The sequence below is a fragment of the Podarcis melisellensis genome (assembly GCF_964234715.1).
Source record: "Podarcis melisellensis genome assembly, chromosome: 10".
In the NCBI taxonomy this organism is placed as follows: Eukaryota; Metazoa; Chordata; class Lepidosauria; order Squamata; family Lacertidae; genus Podarcis; species Podarcis melisellensis.
Window position 1 is genome coordinate 41,483,977 of NC_138542.1, and position 15,094 is coordinate 41,499,070.

A 15,094-nucleotide genomic window follows, 5' to 3' on the forward strand; every position below is an offset into this window, starting at 1 on the left:
GGTGGATCTCTGCTCTGCCAGTGAGAACAGTATTAACTCCTTGTTTGGGGCCTGTTTTGATCCAGATTTACCCTCCCTCCCTCCCTCCCTCCCTCCCTCCCTCCTTCCTTCCTTCCTTCCTTCCTTCCTTCCTTCCTTCCTTCCTTCCTTCCTTCCTCTCTCTCTCTCTCTCTCTCTCTCTCTCTCTCTCTCTCTCTCTCTCTCTCTCTCTCTCTCTCTCTCTTGTTTTTTCTGTAGTTCTGCCCCCAGTTGTAGATTTGCAAATCTTTTTTATTATTGTTTCAAGAGACAGATACACACTATCTGTGAAAGTCATCCCATTGGATGGATGGGATGTAGCCTGCTCTGGGTGGGGTGACATTCCCTCTGAAGGAGCAGGTAGCCTGGGGTACTTCTGAATCCCTTACTGGGACTCAAGTAGCCTCGGTGGTGCAGAGTGCCTTCCATCAGCTTCGACTGGTGGCCCAGCTGTTCCACTATTAATTAATTTTATAATGAATGATTTTAGAGTGTTGTTTGTGCTGTACTTTTGTACTGTTTTATTGTTGTTAGCCGCCCTGAGCCCGACTTCGGCTGGGGAGGGCGGGATATTATTATTATTATTATTATTATTATTATTATTATTAATAATAATAATCTGGACAGAGACATCCTAACTACACTCTGGTAACCTCTAGGTTGGATTACTGCAATGTGTTCTTTATGGGGCTCCCTTTGAAGATGATTCAGGATCTATAGCTGGTGCAGAATTGGGTGGCCAAATTGTTGACAGGGGAAGAATGGTCCCGACATATAGCACCTATTCAGGCACAATTGCACTGGCTACCAATTTGTTTCCACGCTGTAAAACCTTATGTGTCTTAGGATCCCCATTCTCACCCCACCCCCACATGCAGCTAAGGACTCTGTGATCATCAACTGAGGCCCTTCTCTGTGTGTCCCTTCTATGGGAGATCCAAACAGTGTCAACATGAAAGTGCTCCTTTCCAGTGGTGGCTCGCTGCTTGTGGATTTCTCTTTCCAGGGAGGTACAGTATACTTGTCACAATCCTTATCTCTTTTTTATCTATTTGTAGGCAAAAACATTTCTTTTTACCCAGACTTTTGGCCCTTAATTTGAAAGGTTTGAGGTATTTGTGGCCTCTTTTTGCAAGGCAGGATCTGTAAGACCAGTCTTGTCTGTTTAGATGTGTTTTTAGACTTTCATTGGTTCTGTTTGTTATAACTGGTTTTAGTATTGTTTTTGTAAGTTGGTTTGGGTCACTTCTGTGAGAAAAGTGACTAATAAGTGTAATAGTAGTAGTAATATTTCCCAAACCTTTTGAACCCCTTTGTAGAGTTACTCAACTTTCTGGGCTCCTAAAATTCAGCACCTATGCAAATCCCTCCATGTGTTGAAAGCATGTTCATAGAGCACTTTGAGGACTCGCACCCACTTCCACACATCCCTGATGTCCTGCTGCCTAGTTTGGGTCCCTCCTTGTGTGTGGTAGTTTTACTCAAGCATCTCTCTCTCTGTGAAGCTCCTTCTGATGTCCACTGAACTGCCAGACAAGGAAGCATGAAAGTGGGGTGCACTAGCAGTGGCTAACCCACTGAAAGGCAGTATGCAAGTTCCCACGACCACTTCTATGCAAACTCTCAAGGTGTGGGGAGATTTGAATGAATCACCCACCTATAATCGGTGCTGAATTGCAGGGGTCTGGAAGGTAGAGTAAACAACAACAACAACAACAACAACAGAAGGTAGAGTAACTTTAGAAAGGGGTATAAAAATGACAGTGTGGTGGACAGACATCTGTCCCTAGAAACAACAGTGACAAAAATTTGCAAAACATCCATGAAGGAGCAGGACTGAGACTAGAACCGCACATCAAAGGTTTTGAAAAAAGAACAAGCAACTCATTTTAAAAGCAAAATAAAGGGAACATTAGAGGAGCGGGGCCGGGGGGGGGGGACATGCCACAGACATGATTAATAGTTTGAACACGTTTTGCTGTCATTTATAAGCACCTCGTGTTCAGCTGTTGCACTTTTTTTTTTGTCGAGTGTCATGATTGTCTTGCTCTTTCAAGAAAAATGATTTTTTGGGAAACGCCGAGTCTTCATGCAAGGGAATGAATGTCATACATTTCAGTACATCTTTCATTCATGCCATGGAAACATTTGTTGCTCGTGGAATTTAATTGCTTCATCTTTATTTCGCTGTCTGCCTGCTTCTTGTTAGATGGCTTTCTCTCCACCTCCCAGAAACACAAAATAACTCCCCAGCACCAACAAGCAGCACATTAAGTATCAGATCCACACATCTCATCCTGCTTCATTCCTTGTAGTAAGCTGTTGGCCTGGTGTGGCATTTGCTCCTGGCCCAGGAAAAGGGTTCTCTAAATTTGGAGCAGAGCAACATTTGGTATATAGGTTATTTGGTATAATATTGTTGGATTGTAGCACCCTGAATTGTAACACCTCAATTCCATAGAGTTGGCAACAAACATGCCAGGACCAGAGCTGTTGTAAGAAATTCCCCTTCACTGATTCCAAGGTGGTGGTAGGAAACAAGGCATTTGACCTGTTCTCAAGCTGTTTTTCTTATTTATTTTGTAATTCTTTTTTGATTTGTCGGAAGCTGCCATGAACATTGTGGTCCCAATGGAAAGGCTGGTTATGTTGTTGTTGTTTAGTCATGTCCGACTCTTCGTGACCCCATGGACCAGAGCACGCTAGGTACTCCTTTCTTCCACTGCCTCCCGCAGTTTGGTCAGACTCATATTTGTAGCTTCGAGAACACTGTCCAACCATCTTGTCCTTTGTCGTCCCCTTCTCCTTGTGCCCTCAATCTTTCCCAACATCAGGGTCTTTTCCAGGGAGTCTTCTCTTCTCATGAGGTGGCCAAAGTACTGGAGCCTCAGCTTCAGGATCTGTCCTTCCAGTCAGCACTCAGGGCTGATTTCCTTAAGAATGGATATGTTTGATCTTCTTGCAGTCCACGAGACTATCAAGAGTCTCCTTCAGCACCATAATTCAAAAGCATCAATTCTTCGGCGATCAGCCTTCTTTATGGTCCAGCTCTCTATGGTCCAGGCTGGTTATACATTTACTTAAATAAATACATAAGAGTAAAGATTAACCTTAAAGGTTTTCTGCACACACACTTACTTACAAGTAATTATTTTTGTAGTTCATAGGGATCAACCTTCACAAGGATCAATATGAATTTCAGCAAGGGTTTCACAGGCAGGAAGGCTAGCATTACGGAAGTTTTGTGCATATGCCTAGGAACAGCCTGATCAGCTGCTTGCTTGCCACCTGTGCGCATAGGCTCAATTTATATTCATAGCTCAATAAGATTTTATGGGTGGAAATGATATATGATTCACAGCACAGCCAATGTTACAAGCTGGACAAGCTATGATGTGTATTGTGGATGCCCAGGCAATTATGAATTTTGGTGCCATTTTTGTTTGTTTGGTTAATAAGTAGGATAAAAGTACGACATCCAGTGTTTACGTTTTCCAACCACTGTGGCCTATGCAAGACAGAAATTAAAAAATAAACACACAAATTCCTCTTTTTATGAACTTTGCATCATTTCCATGTGTCATGTAAGAAGCCTGAAATGCTTACTTGTGGTTCGAGGACCCGACCCCCGCGAAGTAAAATGAAGACACAGGGACACGTGATATAAGGTTAATGGGCTAGAAAAGGCCACAACTTTATTGATTACAGCAATGAAAAGGTATTGGCTTAGGCATTGGATCGCGAAACAAGTGGGTTTATTCACCAGGGGTTCATCACCAGTTGATGCTAATCCAACTATAGGCTCACCCCTGATGTCACCGAGGGTCGTGCCATGGCCTCCCGCCAAGCAGGCTTCGGACGGAATACACGACCGCCAGATTCCATACCCCTAGAAATTGAAGGCATAGGCGATGGCCACACCTAGCACTTCAACACACCACAACACATTATTCCAATGCCTAACCTACCCACCAATACCACCAAAAAGTTGTGACGATTGCTATGAGGTAGGCGAAAAAACCAAAAAGCCTAATGCCAAATGGAAAAACTCCTACCAGGCCCCCCGGGCAACCGGGGCGACCAACCTAAGGTCCATAGCAAGGCCAATGACCTAAGCCCTAACTCAAAGGGAGTGGAGGGTGGGTGACTCACCCAGGACTACAAAGAGAAATGAGGCCGGGGGGGAGGCTGGCACTGCAGCATAAAGGCTGCTGGACACGCCCCCCATGGCACCTGGTTGGATGGCCACCGGGGGGGGGGCGTGAGTGCCAGCCAGGTGAGCTGGAGGCAGGGGGCAACGCCGCCTGCTAGGAGCGGTGCTCGGGCTCCCGTCCACAACCACTCCCCTCTCTTTCAGGGAGGAGAGTCTTTATTAAAAAAAGAGGGATATTTAAATAATAGGTCGATATAATTATTCTCTATATTTCTTAAGATAACTGGTCATGAGTGTTTTTTTAAAGAAATGTCCCAAACTAGCACTTTGCAATCCATTATACAGGAGGATCACTTTAGCATCCTGGCCTCCCTATGCATTTTAATGAAGAGGACAGATCTCTACGTGTAAAGAGAAGTGCAAGTGGATTCTGCTTTCTTTCCTGATAAGAGAGGCTGCTTCATTTGGAACTGGTTGCTAGATACAGGATAAAAGTCTTTGGCAATGCAGACGTTTACTCAGAATTAAGCCTCATTATTTTCGATGGACCTTCTGACCAGGTAAATGTGTACAGGATTGCAGTCTGATTTTCTTTGTTGTCTCAGTCTTGTGCCTTAACTTGTAGAAAGGGGAGTGTGGAGAGGACTGCATTGGCTGCTTCACATTCTGCACAGGAGGTCACAGAAAGCAAAATTCAAACCAGGAACATGCCTCAGAGTGAGCATATTATCCCCCCCCCAATTTTTAAAATTAATTTTCCAAATTATTACAAATCCAACCAAATTACTTTAATTTAATAGTGTCTTAAAATCAGGTTTCCTGCCCCTGTTGCAAACATATGTTGATCGTTTCCTCCCAAAGCAGCATCATTTCTTATTTAGGATTCAGTTGTCATCCGTCAATCTTCGTTACATCATTCTTGCAGCTGACACCATCTTCCTCCTTACAAACAGCACCTCTGTTACATCTTATAAGTGTAAAATCCATTACACACGTGTAGTCCTTCATATACATTGTTGTTTCAGACCTGGTGTGCTGGGAGAATTAATTACTATCTCCCACTGTTCAGTTCTTTGCAGTGTTTATCTGGATGGTACAAGGAAACACATTCCATTAGAATGAGCATATTATCTTCAGGTACAGCTCATGTGAAGAATGGGGCCATAAAATCTTTATTTGCTGGCGACATTGCATAAAAACACTTGTGTGTGTGTTTACATACACACATGTACATACATACATACATACATGCATAGTGCTTTTTTTCTGGGGGGGACGCAGGGGTACATATACCCCTAAACATTTTGAGAATCTTAGTTTGGCCTCATTGAGGGGCAGTTTTTCAATATGAGTAGGAAAAGAGAATACCCCATAAACATTTTTTAAAAGAAAAAAAGCTCTGTACATACATACATAACACAAACAGCTTTTTGGGGGGGAGGGGATATTGGACAGGAAAATGGCACCAGGAAAAGCTTTAAAGAGACATAGCCACCAGTCTAAGCATTTTAAAAACAAATGTGCTTAAATTATGTCCAGATTTGCCCTGTAGCTGCCTACAGCAAGTAGCACTCAGGCAGGAAGCACATAAAGGCACATAAAGGCACATAAAGGGAAGTAAGGGGTGTCCCCATCATCTGTTATTGGATGTCATGGGATAGTCCACTGCCATGTGGCCCTCCAACTCCCCTCCCCCCAATAGAATGAAAGGTGCTGGAAGAAAATGAGAGGAGTTAATGTACAATTATTTGAGGATTGTGGATTGGGAAAGGAGTATCTGGCATACACAACACAAACACAGTAAGCCTCACAGAAAGTACAGGGAAGAAATGTGGGAATGTTAAGGATATTAGGCGAGGCTATATTGATTGAATATTATCCTTCCTTCACTCACGCTATTGAGTCATGTAGCAGAGCAAATTCCCCTCAATACAGCAGGAAGCTAGTTTGCAGCTTCGTTTGAATCTCTTTAGTGAAGATTATTCCTGGTGTCCCCTTTTATCCCTCTTAACATAATAAAGACACAAGAGTCTTTTCTTAAAAGTAACAAGAAGTTTACTAACATACGCTTCAGAGTATGATCCCTGAGGGCAGGCTTTAGCTAGTAGTTACAGAACAAATTGTGGGTTCATCCCATATGGGGACTGAGCCCATGAGCAAATACATTAAGAGAACAGCATCAAGAGAAGAAAATGGCTTCAGAAGAGCAGCATGGCATCAAGAGAGACAGATGGCAGTGTGACTCGGCTCTTTTATGGAGTCAGCCAGGGTCACGCTCATCTCCCTGGTCACATGCAAGGGAAGGACACTCCAGACCTGTGAAACAGGAAGTTATACTGACTGGAGTAACATCCCCCTGCCTGTGTCCACTCTAGGGAAACAAGAATGTTGTATTTGACTGCTCCAATGGATTACATCCCACAAGAAAGACCATGAGAAAAAAAGCAGGGGCAAAAGAGTTGATTTCCAGCTTCCCAGAATATCATGTGATGCTTTCAGAAGTGGCTTTAGGGCAGTGTGACTGGTTCAGCTGCACTGGGTGCCATTACCACAGGGGTTGGTGTAGAAATGGTGTCAAATTGAGCATGAGAAGCAAGGGGTCAGCAGCAAATTTTAGCATCACATAGGGTGCTTTTGAAATTTGCGAGTCTGCCATTGATAATTTGCCCTAACAGTTCTTTCCGCAGGATCATTATCCTCCTTTTCTATCAAAGGCAGAAAGGGAAAGAGAAAACAGGCTACACACTGCCACTGAAGTGAGTTCTATAACCCTTGTAATGATTGCTGCTATTGACCCAGATCATATAATTTTTAATAACGTGATCTACCCTAATGTCTGATATTAAGCTATTTAAAGATTAATTCAGAGAGGACTTGCTTTATCTTAATTAAGAGTAGGAAATAAGTTGAGCAGGGCACTTGGTAATTCATTTTGCAGTTGACTCTGGTAAGGCTTGCTTTCATAAATTTGGCATATCTGAGAATTTATTATCTGGGTAGGAAGCAATCTATAGAGTTCTGCTCTCTTGTGAGCAATAAAATATTAGGTTCCTTTCAGCATGCACAACATTTGGGATGTTCAGTGATATAGCCTACATGAAAGGGAAGAGGTTCCTCAGCAAATATAGACCAGATTCCCCTAACTTCATGCCTTTGGCTGTGGCTAATGTAGTAGGTGGGACGCGGGTGGCGTTGCGGGTAAAACCTCAGTGCCTAAGACTTGCTGATCGTATGGTCGGCGGTTCGAATCCCCATGGCGGGGTGAGCTCCCGTCATTCGGTCCCAGCTCCTGCCCACCTAGCAGTTCGAAAGCACCCCTAAGTGCAAGTAGATAAATAGGTAGTACCGCTTTATAGTGGGAAGGTAAACGGCGTTTCCGTGTGCTGTGCTGGTGCTGGCTCACCAGTGCAGCTTCGTCACGCTGGCCACGTGACCCGGAAGTGTCTTCGGACGGCGCTGGCTCCCGGCCTCTAGAGTGAGATGAGCGCACAACCCTAGAGTCGGTCACGACTGGCCCGTACGGGCAGGGGTATCTTTACCTTTAATGTGGTAGGTGGGTGCCATGTTATGGAAAGTTCATATTAACACTGATTGATAGCTGAGCCCAAAGAGCATGTGACTCTTAATCTCAGGTTTGTGGGTTCAACTGCCACTGCAGGGAGTTGGACTAGATCATCCTCATGACCCCTTTCCAACTCTGCAATTCTATGTTTATGTCTATGAATGACTGGCAAGAGAGAGGTGAATTGGTCATAGAAAACCTAGGAGTTTGCTTTTCAGAAAGTAACCCAACATAGTTAGCAATAAGATTTTCTTTCAGACAGCAGCACACTTGTTAACTCGTTTTGAGAAGTTACTTGTTTCAACCTCCCAACAGGTTACAAAAATTGGCACTTAAAAATTGGCACCTGCGGCACTTCTAAAGGAATAAAATCCATTTGGGAATCTGGCAGCAGTTGAACAATATTTTTTTTAATAAACCCCAGTGGGGTGAATGTTTCCGTGTAGACCTATGAAATCCATTATTGCCAAGAGTTGAAGGTATTAACTAGCTAGCACCTTTAACCCTGTCAAGTTTCAAAAACTTATTCAACCTGTGATCCAACAGTTGTTGGAGACGATATGGGGCTTGTATCCACATGCGATATTCATGTCCAGTTATTAATGTTATTGGAAGGCAAATGTTGAGGCTGAACATCACAGAACAAATAACTCATATGGATCTTAGAGGAGCATTACTGGATGCTTTTCCAGAAGACTAAGCAGAAGCATCATACAAGGAACTAGTTTATCATCTCCCCACAGAGAAGAAATCGCTGCATACTGGAAAGACCAAAACACATAACAGGGATTCAGACTATAATGGGGCCATCTTGTTATGGAACAACTAACTCACCATCAAAAATAATTTCTAAAGTCTGTTGAATACAGGAGTGGGAAACCTGTGGCCTTCTGGAAGTTGTTGGCTCCAACTCTTATCAGCCCTAGGCAGCAGAGACAAGCTGTCCATGAGGAGAAGTGAAGCAGCCTACCTCAGGCAGCGGAATCCCACATGGCAGCACCCCTATGGGCACCTTGCCCACCCCTGTCACCACTGCCAGAGTTGCTTCTGGCAAGATCTCATGGAGCTCTGCAAGGTGCTGTGAGAGTTCTGTGAGACATCATGGAATCCCACTGGAAACTACCACATGACCCTGGTAAGCAAGACTTTGGTGATGGGGTGGCAGTGGGTGTGGCACCTTTCTGTTTTGCCTCAGGCAGCAAAACAGGTTTCACCAACGCCTAAGTGTGCCTCTGGCTTGGTGTTGCTTGGAGGTCCAGGCCAGGGAAAAATAGTTAAGCAGCACATGACAGATAATAGCAGTGAGCCCAATGGTGCCATGTGCTGATGCGCTGCTGTTTTCTTGGCACAGCAGCAAGGAATAAGCAATCCCTATGCAATCTTAAGCCCTATGCAATCTTAAACCCTATGCAATCTTAAGCCCTATGCAATCTTAAGCCCTATGCAATCTTAAGGAAATCAGCCCTGAGTGGTCACTGGAAGGACAGATCCTGAAGCTGAGGCTCCAATACTTTGGCCACCTCATGAGGAGAGAAGACTCCCTGGAAAAGACCCTGATGTTGGGAAAGATGGCGGGCACAAGGAGAAGGGGATGACAGAGGACGAGATGGTTGGACAGTGTTCTCGAAGCTACCAACATGAGTTTGACCAAACTGCAGGAGGCAGTGGAAGACAGGAGTGCCTGGCGTGCTCTGGTCATGGGGTCACGAAGAGTCGGACACGACTAAACGACTAAACAACAACATGCAATCTTTCTTTTTTCAGGTGGGAGCAAAGGTTAGAGAGCTGGTGTAGCATTGAGGGTTGAAGGGAAAATGAAGATTGATGGGTCTGGGGAAGCCAGTCTTTCCAGGCTACTTTTGATTCCTGTGAATCATAAGAGATCATGTGCTTCCTTTGTAAACTTAAATATCAATATAATATCTGTGTTTTCCTTTGGCTGTTTGAACATGCTTATTAGCATTCTTTATCCTCCTGACTTTTCCTTTCTCTCTGACTCATGCACCTTTCAGAATTAAAGTATCTGAAAATTTGATATGAGCTTATGCAAGATAATTAGCTCCCATCGAGGTTAAGAGCAAGAAATTATTATAATTAAAAACAAAAAAAGCTTATAGTGTACTCTGAAGGGGACTAGGTGCTTATTTTCCTATTTAACACAAGGTGAATCAGGAATGCTTCTGTCAGTTTAGAGAGAAAGCCTACTTGGAAATTGTATGTTGCGTTTACTTTTCCGTGTTCACTGAGAAAATTACAACACATTTCCTGGATTTGCAGTGACATTATCATACAACAACTATAGGAACACCCACACAAAGGCATCCTTTGGAGTCCTGCACCTTGAGAAAAATATTACAATAGCATCTCTCCCCTTGACCTCCCCACAAAAACCCAAGGCTGATGATCCTGGCCTGAAAACTCCTCCAACATTTGGCGAGAGTCATATCTGCCTCCCTGTTCTTGCAAATTTACCTATCAGGTGCTCTTGGGGTGACTCCTACAATTCTTTCTTTTAGGATGCATTGCAGAGCACTTTGGAAGGTGATCTTATCTATGATTCCTCCAGTCAGAGTGCAGTCTGCAAGTTCCTCCTGGGATGTATCAGAGGAAAACACACTTTGTTGCATAAATTAAACATGCATTTTAAAAATTACATTAAATGCCAAGTCTGTTTCTGGCAACTTATTAGGATGCTGTTGTGGTTCCATATTCTGCTACAGATGATGAAACCTTTTTTAGATTTTAAGGTTTAGTTCTCCCACCTCTGTTTTATATGCATTGCAGAAAAGTGCTTTTCAATGTATTTTGAAAAAAACATTTTAGCAAAGGAAAACAAATTAAGTGTGTTACAAATGTTCTGCAGTCTTAAGCACTGTGGGGGTGTTTTTTATTTCTTAACATAAATGTTTGGTCTTTAAAATCCACATTCATGAAGTAAAGCTGTTTTGCAGTTTCCCATATTTATTTCATGCTGCTGTTTATGATCCTGCGAGAAGAAAGGATGAAATAAACAACAAAAATTACAAATTTGGCTTTAAATAAATCCGCTTAGTTTTTTGGTTTTTTTTAAACTACCTCCAGTTCAGAACAGGGATGGGGGATTGGAAAATTAAGGGGAGGAGCCCTTCTGTGCAAAGGGGCCATTAGCATATTGGTGTATGTGGGGGGATATTTTCCCACAAAATATCAGAAATTTATGAACAACAGTTGAATAATTCAGGATTTCTAAAACACATTATGTGACAATTTCATTTAACACCGCCCGCCACCCCGCAGTGATATCTGGAATGTTGTCCGGAAGAATTTGAAAAATCTGCTTACTAGAGTGTTAAGAACGGCTTTTTTTTTCAACCAGAACTCACCGGAAAGAGTGTATATTTGGTGCTCAAAGGACAGATGTCACCATCCCTATTTAAAGTCATCCCTGCTTATTTTACTTAATGAACATTAATACCTTTAGCTTCTCAGAATACTTTACTGACACTTAGTGTTCTGTCCCAACATAAGTACTGGGTATCCTTGGGACTTTATGGGGGTTATAGCTCTCCAGAAAACTCAGTCACGTACATCCCCCCTCACACCAATCAAACTCTTTCTGGTGTACTGATTAGCAACAGGCAGGTAGGATTATTTTCCATTTTAATTATCCTCAGTGCTTCAGAACAACACAATAGGGAGGCCATTGAGGTAAGTTAAAATGGTGCCACGGCTAAGAAGTTTAGGGCAGTTTGGAGTACAGTGGTACCTCGGGTTAAGAACTTAATTCGTTCTGGAGGTCCATTCTTAACCTGAAACTTTTCTTAACCTGAAGACCACTTTAGCTAATGGGGCCTCCCGCTGCTGCCGTGCTGCCGGAGCACGATTTCGGTTCTCATCCTGAAGCAAAGTTCTTAACCCAAGGTACTATTTCTAGGTTAGCAGAGTCTGTAACCTAAAGCATCTGTAACCTGAAGTGTTTGTAACCTGAGGTACCACTGTACTGCTGTTCACTGACAGTTAAGTCCACTGGGGCCCCCCAATGGCAGAGGGGTCCCACCAGAGGGAGCTTTCCTACGGTCTCCTCTACCTGGATCCTGCCCTATTTACTTTGATAAATACTTCATAAATGTTTGAGTAACAAAACCTTTCCCACAATTTCAAACTCATGCTTCCCTGCTCTAGATTTCCTGATCCCACAAGTCATAAGACCTTTCAGATCCCCATAGGGCTTGCATTGCGGCGCCCAAATATTTGAGGCTGCAACTCAGTGTGAATGAGATTCATTGTGATTGGCATGCCCTCTAATTGTGATGGAAGAGTCAATTTATTTTAAATTGTCTTGGCCTCAAATCCAACGAATAACTGCTGGATTTCTAAGCATCTGTCAATATAGATGGGGCATTGCCTAGCAATGTTTGTGATTAACAATAAATCAGAGCAGGGGTAGCCAACATGGTGCCCTCCAGATGTTGGCTACATTTTGCTAATAAACTAGTCCTAAACACTGTTTGATTTGTGCCATGGGCTGGCTTTCTTTCTGGCCATTAACCCCACACTCCCGCCATTATTTTCAGAACCACCTCTTCAAAAACAAAACAAAAGCAAGCTGAATTTAAACAGAGATTGAAGCCGAAGCTAGGTGTGGTGAGTTTATAACCCCAGAACATGGCTACTCTTACTCCTATTTCAATGCTCTCTCCTTGAACTGATGTAATAGGGCTCCATTAAACTGATGGGAGTACATTTGAACAGATGCAATGATGCAAATGTTCCCCCCCCATCAATTTGCCTCCCAGTTGCAGGAGGAGGCAGGGCATATGCACAAGAATCCCGTAAAGATTAAGTGATGATGCTTTTATCAGGGATAAAAGGGATTTGCAATGCAATAGTAAGAGTGCGGGTATTGATTGGACGCATCCCTAGAGTGTGGCTGTTAAATGGCAGTTAAACAGCAACAATTTGGGGTATTATTGTTAAGTCAGGCTCTGTTATTTGGATAAATGGTTTTATGTGGATAAATCTTTTATCCACACCAAAAGGTGCTGGGATTCAGGCTGCTGCTGCTGCTTATATACACGCTTCCTTTTCTGCATTTCTTTTAGCACCTGCCATTGTGCATACATCTCACAGGAGTCTGCTGGACTGATGGCTGCTCTACAGACTTAGGCTGCAGTCCAAAGCCCAAACAGGCAGTGGTTGAGCTGAATGGAGCAGCCCTGCCACCTATACTAGCAGAAGATGGCAGGCAGCCTATAGCTACGCTAATCTTGAGCTCGGGTAGCAGTTGGGTCCACACTGGGCTTGAGCCATTGCCACCAGCATGCAGTTCTCTGTGTGACCTGCTCAAGGTGTTCTGAACGTGGGATGGTGGCCCCGTTCTGCAGATAGAGGGCAGTGACAGGACTGGTTGGAGAGACACTGGTGTCCAGTCCACCCCCTCTCTCATGGCCCAGCACAAAGGGGGAAGGGTTTGAAATTGCAGCCTCAATTCTTCTGGTTTGTGATTGGTTTTAAAATTATTTTGTGTTTTTAAATCCCTGCAAGGTACCCTGGGACATTATGGTGAAGGGTGGGTAAGAAGTCAAATATCAATCAATCAATCAATCAATCAATCAATCAATCAGTGTATGAATAAAACCATCTAACTCAAACTGGGACTCTGACTGAAACTTTCGCCTCTCACATACAGAAAATGCTGGTGTAGAGTAGCTTGCTTGTGTTCTGATTGGCTCTTGCATGCTAATAACTCATTCCCCATTGGTCACGAGGGCTGCTTGTTTATTGAGAAGCAAGACCAGCTTGCAGTGAATGGGCTGAGGTGACATGCATCTTGGATCAATTCATAATACAGTGACTAAGAAAAATGATGACTTGGCAAAGGATCAAAGGGATGTTATCTTTAATAATTAACAGTTAACAATTAAATCTTCAGTTTTTAATTTTTTTAAAAAAGAAGTCCTGCCTCAGCATTTCAGTGTGAATTTCTCCAAATACATTTTCTATCCCATTTTTCCTGATATGCAATTTTTGCAAAGCAATTTTCCACAATATGATATCATTCCCCTAATAAAAATTCCACAATATCTATAAACATTTGTATATTATTTTCATTAATATATGCATTTTTATTCACACTTTATCCTCGTATATGCATTTTTGTATACATTTTTTGAATAGAGAACTGCATTACAAAATTCGGAGAAGTGCAAATTTTGAATGAGAGACCCATTTTGAATTGTGTGTTGTTTTGGACTGTTTGAGATTAGATCGGTTTGCCTTAATATGAGAATTGAATCTAATTTATTCACCATCCTCTTGCCTTCCAGAGGTTTTGGACTACAACTCCCTTCAGTCTCAGCCAGTAATCCAAAACCTCTGGAGGGCACCGTCGCTGAAGGCTGTTCTATAGTGTCTGCGTTCTCATTGCCTCAGTGAAACTTCTTCACCAACTTGTTGGGTTATGAATGATATTTGAAAGATGACGGTGTTAGACTGACCGAAACCTAAACTCCTTGTATATTTAAGCCTCCCTGAGTATCTGATCTTTTTTCCTTTGCAAACTAGGGAGACGAAATACTTCTCTTCTTCTCATCCTCATGGGGCAGACAAGCTCACAAGATGTCTATGTGAAACCTCTGCTTTCCTTCATAGAAGGATTCAAAGCTCTATCTCAGGTAAGGGAAATTCTTCTTATTAATTTTTTAAAATTTAATTATTTCATCTGTTTGGGATAACTTTGTTCTAGGCAACTTTTAAAATATAATGACGTGCTTTCCAGATCTGATTATGGATACATAAATCAGAGTGATGGTGGTTTCATATATATATATATTGTACCAATCCTGTTAAATAAAACTGAAGCTTTTGAGTGCCATGCAGTGTTTTCATTAGTCAAAGGTTGTGAGTCAGTTAATTATACGACAAGAGGTGCAAACTCTTTCTTCCCTATGACTCATATAACAGAAGCATCCTGATTAATATTTCATTGGTGAAACAGTATTTTTCAGAAATATTTATGGCCTGAAAGACTTTTCTCATCAAGCTACAATTCTCTGTGATATGAGATTTTTAATCCTGAAATCCTGAGTGACTCCTTTGAAATTGTTGATGGAATGAATTAATATACAGGGCAAGCACAGATACCATGTACCATGCCAAATAATAAAAAGCAGTTCTCAGAATAGCATGAAAAAATTAACCTTGCAAATGAACAGATAATCTGAACACTGATTTTCTTCAATAGTATTTGATTAAGGAGCTTTTCAGATGAATGCCTAATCAAAAAATTATATAGCAATAGCCTGCTTATTAAAACATTCACATTATTTTGAAAAATTAATTATGGAAGTTGAAGAGATACTAAATTTACATTGGTAAATGTT

General features: G+C 42.4%; 2 long non-coding RNA genes across 4 annotated transcripts in view; one reads left to right on the top strand and one right to left on the bottom strand.

Annotated features, from left to right (window-relative positions):
• The window catches only part of LOC309379406, a 356,632-nt gene that overhangs the window by 171,878 nt on the left and 169,660 nt on the right, over positions 1-15,094 (bottom strand). The window lies entirely within an intron of this gene.
• Positions 1-15,094, top strand: part of LOC309379403 — a 43,669-nt gene that overhangs the window by 15,323 nt on the left and 13,252 nt on the right. For all 3 annotated transcript variants that reach the window (XR_014172477.1, XR_014172478.1, XR_014172479.1), the window contains one exon: positions 14,277-14,386. This is a non-coding gene — a long non-coding RNA (uncharacterized lncRNA). The remainder of the gene's footprint in view (positions 1-14,276; positions 14,387-15,094) is intronic.